The sequence below is a fragment of the Thalia democratica genome, chromosome 1 (genome assembly GCF_965202585.1).
Source record: "Thalia democratica chromosome 1, ktThaDemo2.hap1.1, whole genome shotgun sequence".
Lineage (NCBI taxonomy): Eukaryota > Metazoa > Chordata > Thaliacea > Salpida > Salpidae > Thalia > Thalia democratica.
Genome location: NC_139165.1, coordinates 61,622,819 through 61,633,222, shown reverse-complemented (window position 1 = coordinate 61,633,222; position 10,404 = coordinate 61,622,819).

The window sequence follows — 10,404 nt, the reverse complement described above, 5'->3', positions numbered from 1 at the left end:
TGTCAGTATGCAAAATGAAACTGTTTTAATATATTAAATAACAAAAAATATACTAAAAAAACTATGAAAAATTGTGTTTTATATAAAATTAATGATTGTGTGTTTTTAATTTTCAGTTACTTAATTTTTATTATTAGCACAACCAGTTCTATAACTTGTTGTTTAAATAGACCACATATTAACTTCATAAGCTTAGTTATTAATCAGTTTAGTCTTGACGTAAGCTGTTTTTTTTTGTATTTCTAATGATTTTAAGCTAATTAAAGTAGTTAATAAAGTTTTTATTCTCAAATATAACTTTTTTTAACAGTTTAGGTTTAAATATGTATAGCTTCGGTTTTTGAATGTAATATACTTTAGGAATCTTATAGTATTTAATTTCAACGACTTTTAATTTTTTATCCAGTTTCCATAAAAAAAAAATTGTAAATTTATTTAAATTGTTTTAACAGAAATATAAAACAAGTACAATTAATTTTAAGCATAAAAGCTATGAATATTTTTTTGATACGTAGTTTTATATGTATTCTAATTAAACCAGCAAGTTTTTATAAATGTCTTATATTTGTATATAATCGTTTAAACTTTATTACATTTGAATATTTGAATATTTTTGTATACTAAAATTCAATTTAAATTAGGTGTTACTAAAAAATCTGATAAATTGTAATAAGGCGCTAAATCTTGAAAATAAGAAAAATCTAAGACCGTCGGTAATTTAAATAATAATATATATATATAAGATAATACTCATTCAACTAACAGCTTTTTGCTAAGATATAAACAGCTTTATTTGCAATAATGGCTTCAAACAAGTAGCTAAATAGCAGTATTTCTTATTTTTGAAAAAAAAAATTGTATTATGACATCTTTACACTAAGGGGTCTATCAAGATTAACGCACAATAGAATTGAATACCAAAAAGTTATGTATTATATGTACTTATGTTTTAGGATAATTACTATAAATTTTTAAACACGATATGTAATTTTTCTAAAGAAATACAGTAAAAGTAAAAAACAATTTTAAACGTTGTTAATTTGAAACTAAACTTAACAACAATAATATAAGTTATTAATGTAAATTCACTTAAATAAAAACAACTATCAAGTATTAAGTCTTCTACAAGTAATATAAATAAAAAAAAACTATAAAACTACAAACTTACGAGTTTCAAAGTATACATACTTTCGAACAAAAATTAATTTTGTAGTTTATATGGCAAAAGTAACTTCACAACACTATGTAGACGTAGAAATCTTTACGTTTAACTCTTTAAATCGTATTTCTAAGTTTTAAAATAAAACAAATTTCGTTTTTTAATAACTGTGCAATTATATAACGTTTTACGAACAACTTCTGATTTTCCAATATAAAAACGAAAGTAAAGTTATTAAAACAAAAATATTAATATTATGAAGTCAAACATGATAAAATAGTATATGTTATAAATTATTATTTAAGTTTAACAAAAACGAGTTTATTTGATGGTTGAATATAAGCTTTCACGAAGTACTGAAAAACGTTACCAAGATAAAAAAAAAGGATACAAAACACATTTATATGCAGTTATTTTAATTATACTTTTTTAGTGACTTTTTGTAAAAATGTGTTGTAAAAGTATAGTTAAAGTTTTATTATAAGAAGAATTTACCATTAGGTAATCTGACATTCAATTAATTCGTCTTTTGTTCAAAATAGCTATTTCTATCTTTTGCTGTATTTGCTGCTCTTTCAAAGTTTCGTGTTTTACAGATTCTGTTCGCACGACTTAAGAATTGTTAAATTTACCAAACTGAACTCCTTTTTTTTGTCCAAGTAAACTAATGTTCGTACATCAATAGTCAAAGATAAAAGTAATAATTCTCTTTTATAAATTTTATTGTTTGTTTTATGTATATCTGAAAATTTATAAGTAACTTACTCATTTTGGAAGTTCGGAAAGTCTATTTATTTATTTTGTTTAGCGCTCATAATAATAAAGTTGTAAAAAACTGACACAAGTGTGGTTTAAATTTTAGTTACGTAGAATTTTTTTGGTTACCAATTAACAATGGTTACGTCATAAAAGTTTAAATGTAAATAGTTTGTGTATAGGTTTAAAATTGGGTTAAGTACAGTAATTCCTCGCTTATCCGGCCATGTTGGGCAAGCTATTTTTATATATGAAGCCGATGAAGCCTTTGGCCAGATAAGAACAAAATATTGTTTGTTTTTAATAAATATAATAATAATCTACCTCATTAAAACTATGCAATGCATATAATAAAAAGTACATTTATATATATGCTAACTAAATTAATTTTAACTTTCTTTAACAAACCAAAGAATTTAAATACACAATAAATAACGAAACAAAACTTTACAAGATTTCTAATTAATTTAATGAAAACAAATTTCATCGTAAACAACTAACTAATACCGGAACTCCTACTAGAAAAAGAAAGAATAGAGGTTTGTTTGACATAGCTTTTTGTTACTTAGCATAAAACTCACGAAATCGGATAAGTTGTGAAACACCTTCTGGTGCGGTTTCTGATTTTTTGTTTCATCCGGCCAGTTGTGTACTAATGCTCAGATATGTCCTAGCAACGTTATCAAATACAACTAGGATTTATCGCAACCAAAGTTTTGATGTTTGGAGTAGCCTCAATTTAGTATTCTAATACTTGTATAACGCGAAAAATGTTGTTTACAACATCTAGTTAAACTTTTCTAAGAATAATCACGTTACTATAAACTGCTTAATTTGTTATTGAGTCAAATTATATGTACATTTCTAGCATTGATTTTAGCCTATTTGAATAAATATATTTCTCGACTAAAACCAGCCAGATAATCGAATAACCGGATAAGCGAGGACCAGATAAGTGAAAAAACACTGTATTTCTGTACTAAATATATGTTTAATATAAAACTAGTAGAGTTTAAAAAATTAAATTGTAGAAAATTCACTTAAAGCTGATTCAAAAAGTAAAACATTACAAATACCGACAGAAATAAAAACACTAAAAACAATACTTTAAATCAGTGCTAAAATACCTAATCCAAGTTTAATGTTAAAATTGTCCATTTTTTGCAATTTTATTATTTTAAACGCTAAACTAAACAAATAAATATACTTTCTGCAGGTGCTTTTTTTATTGAAGTACATATGTTTCTCTGTTTAAACAAGTGAACACAGTTCCACGGAGCTCTATAATAATAATAATTACTGCAAAAAAAAATTAAGACAAAGTGGAGCCTAAACGAAATACTCATACAAAAGAGAATATCATAAAATGATGTAAAGTAAGATTAAAAAACATGTTTAAATTAAAAGATATGTTTTGTAAATCTTTATAATGAGAGTTTAAAAATATTTTATATATGACTAAAAACTTTTCTGAATTTGCCTAAACAAGTTTTCATATATTCAAAAATCTGAAAAACTTTTTATGTCAGTGTATAGTTGGAAAAAAGCAAATGTTAGCTACTACGATTTTGTTTTTTTAGTACATACTGTCTACATAAATTTTTCAAAATAATTCCCATACAAATAAATTTTAACTCATTCTATACTTATATAACTTAGTTCACATATGTTAAATTTCATACTATTAAAGTAATATTAGTTTATAAAATTATAATTAAAATTATTTTAAAAAATTAAATTTTTAATCCGGTTAAATATACGTGAGTATTTCATATCCAATTAGTTAGAAGTTGAATTATTTACAATCCAAATCCATTCCCGGAAATGTCAGTTTTTAGTTACTTTTTCAAGTTTTATTTATTTAATTCTAATTCTAAGTTATTAATTAAGAAAACTAATATTTTCAACAAAACAAATTCATCAGGAGTAAGCCAATGTTGTTCTGATTGAAACAATCAGAACTGGTAATAAAATCAATTTGTCATTAACTATTGGCAGAAAAAAAACTACTAAAATTTAAGTTAAGAAGCATAGTTTTAGTTTTGTGTGGTTGAACATTCTATAAGATTTTTATATTTATAGTTTCCTAATATAGTGCTGCTTTTAGATAGATAGATACTATAATTCTACGTATTAGTTTATGCATGTACTTTTTTTTGCATTTCTACCTCTAAATATTCTGCATGTATTAGTTTTCATTAAATTGATAATAAACAAATCATTATTTTTAATACAAAAATAAACACTAGATTTTAAGATTTAATCTGTTACGTTTGAGATCTAAACTATATTTGTAGAACTTTTATTTAAACCTAGTCTTAGTCCAGGGTCGTGTCTAGACTTTTTTTCGGTGGGATAGCAAAACTTTTTGTTCAGTAAATAAAGTCTTTTCTGTGGTAGCTTTTAGTGATACACTTAAAAAATTTAAATAACTGTCTAAAATTTTTCAGGTAAATAAAAAATCACAAGCTTTAAACAATTTAAAAATACCAGTATAACTGAATGCAAAACGCTTATGGCTAGTATACTTAAAGGTCAGTCTGATTTGAAAATTTACTGAGGTAGCAAAAAATATTTTTTCATGTTATGTTTAATTTTGATTTTTAAAACATTATTTTTAGACAAATTTTTAGTATGTTTGGGTAAGGTGGGTCAGGGATAAGAGTGTAAATAAAAATGGCTTTTTAAAATTTTGCTGACTCAGCAAGTATCCAAATGTGACTGATCTTTATGCATATTTTCCTAAAATTTTTACATAAATTATACATTTTCCAAAAAATAAGTTTAAAAACTACGTCATTAGCTTGCTTGTTTTCTAAAAAAAACTTATGAAATACGTCATTTTTGCAAAGTAAATCTTTATTCCACACCAAAAAGCTAACATATGATATAAGTCTTTAGTAAAACTTTAAAAAATAAAACTACCAATCGCTTTTTTATGACGTTTTAGGGGTCGCACAGGAAACCAGACATAACACGACCCTGCCTTAATCCGTTATAACTTAAGAAAATAATTATAAAGTTATAATATTTACACTTTCAACGGATTTATAACGACTAAAAAACTCATTCAGCACTATATGACAGTTTTATAATTGAAGATTATCAAATACTGATTACTAAAGCCGTATATACTAATTAATATTAATCACTGTTTTTAAAAGTTTGATTGTTTAGTCTTCAATTAGTCATCAGTTAAAAAATCATATAAAAAAATTTGTAATGGAAAAAGTAATGGCAAAACATTCTAAAATTCGCTTTATAATATCGTACACAACCCATTGAAGTTATTTGTTTGAACTAATAAAGTTAATTTTTCCAACATTAGTTCTAATACTTTTACTTTTCTGATAGTTTACAATACAATATCCATTCTTTGTTAGACCATGTAAGCAACATGTATTTTTATCATTTATTTATTTTTAAATTGAGTACCTTTGAGCAAACAAAATAAATTTAGAATGTTATCACTTTGTTTAAAGTGTTCTTCTGCTTTCTTTATTTTCTATGAATCTCTTTTCTAGTTTCATTTCTTGTTACTTTTTACGACACATTTTGGTTGATTTATTGTTTCCTATAAGTTTTTTACCAAATTATGATAGAACTTGCCATTTTAGACTATTTCAATTCAACGTTCGGATCGATCTGATCATGACTCATTTTCTATGATTATCGACTCCATGCCTAGGACATTTTTGTTTTGGATAAATTATACGCTCAACGACTTTAGAGTTATATAATAAGCAAAACTTTTGTGAGATATATTGCAGCTTTCAGTATCTTGAAGACATTCCCGTTCTAAAAAATGGCACCAGAGAGATCTTATTTTACTAAGCCGTGGTAGTATTAGCAATGTTCTTTTAACTAAGTCGTATCACAGTGAAGATGGTAACAGCAATTACTCGTTGGTTTTCTGTAAAATGCACACTTAAAACAAGTTCATCCACAAATTAAAGTACTTGGCTCGCACAAATATTTTAGCAACGCATGATAATGAAAAAAGCTGAGAAAAATTTTCATCTCTGATGCATCTCTGATTTTTATCCTCAAACATATTTGATAACAAGTCTTGGTTTAGAAGTAAAAAAGTATTTATTAATCTACATAATACAAGATACACATGATTTTAAAAGGCCGAATTTGAAAACATCAATGTTGTCAAATTCGTCAAACTGTCAATAAATAATTGGAGCTCATTATTTAACAAGTCGAAAAATCTCCAGAATTATAATGACCAATTTATCAGCTCAATTCAAACCTCAATTAAACTTTCTTACCTTAGAAATATTTCTGAGAGGTTTTCTATGAAAACTTATGGGGAAATAAGCCAGGTTTTCAGCTCTGTTCGTTTAAGAACAATTTTGTATACTGATCGACCTCTAAGTGGAATTTACTAAGATAATTCTCCCACCCAAGAAAAAAGTAACATCATCTATAAATTTAGTTGTCACTGTGGTAGTGACTACGTGGGAAAAACATCTCAAATGTTTCACGTAAGAATCGATCAGCATGTTCCGAAAATCTTGAAAAGCTGGTTTGATGGTCGTTCGGAAAAACTTACGAAAAAATACTTCTAGGCGATTGGACAACATTTCTTAGACAATCATGAATGTACAAAAAACTATAAAAAAGAGAACTTTTCAGTTTTAGTTAGAGCGGAGAACTCTTTTCAGCTACATATTCTAGAAGCCTTATGCATTCAATCTTAAAGGCCCAGTTTATGTAAGCGGAAAAAGTTCGTATACCAAACTAGACTTTTTAAATCCTTATATCAAGTAATTTTAAAGTAACTAGTTTCTTGTAAAATTTTGTTTTTTAAAATGTTGTTTTATTTTTATGGCTGGTTTATTTTAATTTGATTTTAATCTAACGAGTTTTGTTAGTACAACAAAGTTCTACAGTATAAGCATTTAGTTAGTTTTTGCATTCGATTATTGCGTCATTCTATATTTTAAACTTTAAACTACAGTATATTCTTGTTTTAATTTCAATTCAGTTTAATTTAGTATATAATAATTTTTGATAAGACTTACTACAAAAGATCTCAAATAATTTTAAAGGACAAAAATGAAACGTGTTTTGTTATATTTTTTAAATAAGTTATGCACCGGAAAAAAGCTGTTCAAATACCCATTTTATATGACAATAATTTAGATAAAACAATAAACACAGATTTTAAAATAGCCTCACGTTTTAAGAGAGGTTTTCAAAAAGTATTTAAAAAAAACTAACATAATTATTAAAAATGTCTTACTTGCTGAGTTATTTTAGAAATTCTTAAAAATATTTTTTTTACTTTTCAAAAAGACCTTAATTAAAGATCAAAGCTAAAAAAACTAAAATAAGGCACTACCCAAAAACTATTAAGTTTGTAATAAAACAGAACACTAAACAATAAAATTTATTAAGTCAAGCTAATTAAAAAAAATAGTTAGACCTTTTACTTGAACTTTGTGATTTGAAACAAAAAAAAAAGCAAAAACGTTTAACTATATTTAGACCCGGTAATTAAAGTAATAAGTTAATAGCATTTGAACCTCTTTTCTTAATCAATTTCACGCAAAACCTTAAATATAAACTATTACCTCTAACTATAATTTTAATAAACATACTACAAATAAACCAAAGATAAGTAACTTTAACTAAACAGTAGTCAAGTTTTGGCTAATCAGAAGCCCCTAGATCTACTGACTTCAGAACCGACCTAATTAACCCTTAAATAAATTTACATTTATTATTATATATTCTAGTTAACTTGTTTCGCTAGGATCTTTTCTTAACAAACGATTAAATTTATATTTTGAATCGTCATTAATTATTTTAGAATTATAATAAAACTATTAAAAGCAACATAAAGAGTTCTTTGAAATCACAAAATAGCAATATATTTCTGTGTCAAAGATGTTGAGTTAAGAAAAAAAAAAAATTCCGGCTTTTAAAATAAAAGCTCAGTCGGGAGTCGTGACTAAAATATTTACTCATATAAGCTGAGTCAGCAAAATAAAAAGTTTTTTTTTTCATATTTTTTTATATTTTTAGTAATAAAATTAGGTTTCAATAAGTTCATGTAAGGTGGGTTAGGGATAAGGGTATACATTAAAAGAAAATTAATAAAAGGTTTTAAGAAATCTGATGACTCAGCAAATATGCAAAATAGACTGTGCTTAAGGTTTACTTTCCAATTTTTTTAAATATTTTAGAATGAATATTCTCGTTCAATACAGTAAATGCAAAAAGAAAAGTATGACTCGTGTGATTGAAAGGTCTTTTTGTAGACCAGGTCCTTAGTTTATATTTTTGAGTATTTCTTTTTCGTGTTTAATAAACTTATACACAATTAAACTGATTTTTTTGCTTAAAACAATAAAATAAAAACTATCCTTCATTTACCTGTGATTCACAGGTTGTGTGAATGCATATAGGGTTTTAACGACAAAAGATTGAAAAGTTATAGACTGTATGATCGAAACTCACACCCTACCAATATACAAAAAACTTTAGTCTTACCATTACCATATACGTATTTATTCTTAAAAAAGAATTTCAGTAATTTGTGCAGTAGATTGATTAGTTTTTAGAAGTGGGCGAAATAAAAAATTCTTTGTATGCTTGACCATATAAACAGTACTAAAACTATTGTTGCAATTTTAATGAATGATGATAAACTTTTTGAGCTGATTGCAGTTGGTCTCATAAACTGGGTGTAAGTAGAGCTGGATTGGTATAGGTTGATTTTATTATTTTATTTGTTTTATATATTTTTGAATTTGTTTCTTGTGTATAAAATTTGTTAGTGTTGTTTTGTCCTCATTGACAGTGTGATTAAACAAGTAGATGTATTATTTTCTTTTTTAATTCTATTTTGTAGTTTTTTGTTTACTAGATTTTGTCCTAGGCATGAGTTAAACTGTTCTGGTGTATGACTCGATAACTGAAAAGTTTTTTGTACACCAGGTCCTCAGACCAAACCTTTTGAGGGTTTTTTTTCTGTGCAATAAACAATAATAGATATTAAGTGTTTATTTGTTTCAAAAGATAAAGATTCTAAATTTAAGTGTATAAACTTGATATTTTTTTTGATATTCTGGTTACTTAATCTTAATTGTTATAAATTAGACTTAGGTTACAAGCATTTTATTTAACTCAAATTTAATACTTTTATTATTATTTAAGTTTTTCAGTATATTTGTTAATTTTTATTATTTTAGTTTCAAAATTTAGCTGTTTAGTGTTAGGAGTGATTTTATTTTAAGTAGCTTAAACAAATTCAATCAATTATTAGTCCTAGATTTATTGATTTAAACTGAATTGTTACAACTCTATAAAACAGTTAAACAAGATTTTTTTTTCTCTAATTTTCTTTAACCCACAAACACATATACTAGAAATTTAAAGACACTATTTTAAAATACATTTTTTAATGCTCTTACAGTTTTATGACATTACTAAATATTTTATGAATACTGACATTACTAACTCTCCTCTCTTATTCAACTTTGAGATATATGTTGCATTTTTTGTGGTTGCTTTTGTAGAGAGGGCAACAAGAAAAATATGAATGTACATGATCATAAAAATTGAAATCTAAGGGAGGAGACAGTGTGGAGCCCATGGTAGACTATGGTTTCCATGGTCAATATTGGCAGCAATGGGTTAAAAAAGAGTACTTACAATTTTTAAACAAAAAAAATGTTAGTGTATATATGGTTATTTTTTAAGTTTTTTGTTTTTGTATTTTCATTATTGTTTTAAAGTTAGCTCAAAGTATCAGTTATAATTAAATGGTGTGCAGCTTGATGACCGAAAGGTCTTTCTCCACACCAATCCATTGACCTTAGTTGTGAGCATTCACATTTTTTTTTTTAGTTTGATTTGTATAATAATATGTGTGGCTTGATGGGGTAGGTTGCTATTTATATGTTAGTTGCTAAGTCCAAAAGTTCACCAACTTCCTAAGCCAAAGTAAAGTTTAAAATATTTACCTTCAAAATTTTTTATGAAGACTGTGTTCAAAATCTCTTCTTTGCAGCAATTAACTTTAATAGGTAAATATTTGTAAATTATTAATAAATCAACATTTTAAATCTTAAACAAAATTATCTAGAATTGTAGTAACTTACTGGTAAAAAGCACATTTTTATACCTTATTAAAGCTTGAAGTATAATGACTTGTTCTAATTGTTTTATGTTTAACTTACATACTATTTTGTTTACCTTCAAAATATACTACTAAATTTTTTTACCTACTTCTAGTATAATAACTATTTTTTTGTAAAACTTTGGTTTTAACTCAACTTGTTTTTTAAATAGTCTATGTATTTTTGAGCTAAATTTGAAAAGTTTGTCAACTTGAGATTCAAGGTCAATTTTGTAAAACTTATAATATGTTCTTCTATATTTTAGTTTTCTGAGTATAGAACAAAAAGTGCAATTTGAAATATTCTTGTTTGTAGTACAAATATAATAATATTAATTTTTTCCATGTTTTC